Raw genomic sequence first — 2,723 nt, forward strand, 5'->3', positions numbered from 1 at the left:
AGGCTTGGATGCTATGCTTTTGGTGACAACCGAGCACTTTACTGGGAGTGTCACCCATGGGCCAAAAATCCAACCAAAATTCCATTTAAATTCAATTCTTCATCAAATTAAAAGGCCCACTCCAAATTCTAAAATCCAAAAATAGGAAGTGTATAAATAGAAGCTAGTTTGATTTATAGAGGACTTTTGACCTTCTTTTAGAATTTTCACTTTTAATTTCTTTTGAACTTTTAGAGCTTTACTTTCATTTTTGGGATATTTGAATTTATTTTGGGGAATTGGGAAGGAGAATTGATTTCTTTTCTTCCTTGTTCTTGCTTCAGCACTCTCTACTCTTTGCTTTGAATCTTGGATTGAGAATTGAAGGAATTCTGTTTCATTCTTGATCTGAGATCTCTCTTTGTTCTTCTTCTGCATAATTCTGAGAATCAAGGAATTGGATCTAATTTCATTTGCTGTTTTCATTTTCTTCTTCTGCAATATTTACTTCTCCGTTTTGGGAATTGGAGAACTGGATTTAACTTTCATTTACTACTTTCATTTTCTACTTCTTCTGCAACTGTTTTCTACTTCTTTTGCAATTGTTCTTTGTTGGATCAAGGAAGGAATTGAGATCTAGACTTGTTCTCTTGTCTCATTCAACCCTTGAGATCTTTAACTTCCCTTTAGCTATTGTAATTGAGCTCCATTTTACTTTCTGTTTGGTTTCTCAAGTCATTCTTCTTTTCTATTTAGATCTGCTGCATCTTAATTCATCTTCTACTTCTCTGTTGATTGTCATTTAATTTTTCTTGCTAAATTTTTGAAATCCCAGCTCCCAAATCCTTTTATGATTCAAGCAATTTACATTTCTTGTATTCTAAGCTTCAGCTATTTACATTTCTTGCAATCTAAGTTTCTGTCATTTATATTACTTGCACTTTAAGATTCAGCTTCTTTATTTCCTTTGCCCTTTAATTTTACTGTCCATTGCCCCTTCCCCTTTAAATTTCATGCAATTTAGCTTCTGTTGGATACAAATCACTCAAATCAACACTTGTTTGCTTGACTAAATCAACCACCTAATTAAAATTGCTCAATCCTTCAATCCTTGTGGGATCGACCTCACTCATGTGAGTTTTTATTACTTGATGCGACCTGGTCCACTTGCCGGTGAGTTTTGTGTTGGATCGTTTTCTACACATCAAGTTTTTGGCGCCGTTACAAGAGATTGATTAGATTGACAATGATTAAGGAAGGTGGTGGTCTAGATCAAGCATTTTTTTTCTTTTCTGTTTCTTTAATTTTTGACTAACACACTAACTGTTTGAATTTTTGCTTAAGCTAACCAAAACCTCTCTCTAGCAATAGAGTGAAGTTTTACTGGTTTTCTGGATTTGTGTTTCTGGTGCTTTGTTTGTATGACAGAGGCAGGAAGAGAGGTCCTCAACTCTGGTGATCTTGACGAAAGAACTTTGAGAAGAATAAGAAGAGAAGCCAGAGGGAAGGGAGTCATTGGTGAAGAAGTTCTTAAGGAAAAATACCAAGAAATGGAAGGGAACACTTCTAATGCCAATCAAGAAGGAGTGGCCAACAATAACAATCCACCTCAGAGAAGAGTTTTGGCCTCTTACACGTTTGCTAACCCAATTTATTGTGGGAGTAGCATCCTTACCCCAAATGTTAATGCAAACAACTTTGAACTAAAGCCACAGCTCATCACTTTGGTACAAAACAATTGTTCCTATGGAGGAGGGCCACTTGAAGATCCAAACCAACACTTATCCACTTTTCTGAGAATCTGTGATACAGTGAAGTCTAATGGTGTGCATCTGGAGACATACAAATTGCTGCTGTTCCCATTTTTATTGAGGGACAAGGCTGCTCAATGGCTTGAAATTTTCCCACAAGGAAGTATCACTAGCTGGGAGGATATGGTGAACAAATTCTTGGCCAAGTTTTACCCCCTCAAAGGATCATCAGGCTCAAGACTGAGGTGCAAAACTTCACACAAATAGATGCTGAATCTCTCTATGAGGCATGGGAGAGGTACAAGGCCCAAATTAGAAAATGTCCTCCTGAGATGTTTAATGAATGGGACATCCTTCAAAACTTCTATGAAGGTTTGACTATGAAGGCTCAAGAAGCATTAGATCATTCAGCAGGAGGCTCCTTACAATTGATGAAGACAGCAGAGGAGTCTCAAAACCTCATTGATATGGTGGCAAACAATCAATATTTCTTTGGCCATCAGAGACAATGCCAACCATCATAAAGAAAAGGGGTGCTAGAGTTGGATGGAGTAGACACAATTTTAGCTCAACACAAGATTATGCAGCAGCAAATCCAACAATAATTTGAGCAAATAGCTAAAAGGATTGACAGCCTCCAAGTTGCAACAGTAAATACAAGCCAACCATCAACCACATGGGGGCAAAATGAAGAAAATCCAGAAGATCAGCAGCAAGAATAGATTCAATATGTGAACAATCAAGGTTCTGGCCAAAATGAGGTTTATGGTGACACCTACAATCCTTCTTGGAAAAACCATCCAAACCTAAGATGGAGAGATAACCACACTCAAAACCAACAACCATGGTAAAGAAATTCAAACCAAAACAACTCAAGAAACAACCAGAACAACAACCAGCAAAATACAAACCACAATCCATATAGAAAACCCCAAAATAACCACCCAAATTCGAGCTACTATCCACCCAATAACCAAATCACTAACCAAAACA

General features: G+C 37.3%; 1 non-coding gene across 1 annotated transcript; it reads right to left on the reverse strand.

Moving 5' to 3' along the window:
- Positions 1–1,960: 1,960 nt before the first annotated feature.
- LOC112752656 (small nucleolar RNA R71) lies at positions 1,961–2,064 on the reverse strand. Its single transcript, XR_003177081.1, has one exon. It is a non-coding gene; the product is annotated as a small nucleolar RNA R71 (small nucleolar RNA).
- Between the last annotated feature and the right edge of the window lie 659 nt (positions 2,065–2,723).

This window comes from Arachis hypogaea, chromosome 15 (genome assembly GCF_003086295.3).
Source record: "Arachis hypogaea cultivar Tifrunner chromosome 15, arahy.Tifrunner.gnm2.J5K5, whole genome shotgun sequence".
Taxonomy (NCBI): domain Eukaryota; kingdom Viridiplantae; phylum Streptophyta; class Magnoliopsida; order Fabales; family Fabaceae; genus Arachis; species Arachis hypogaea.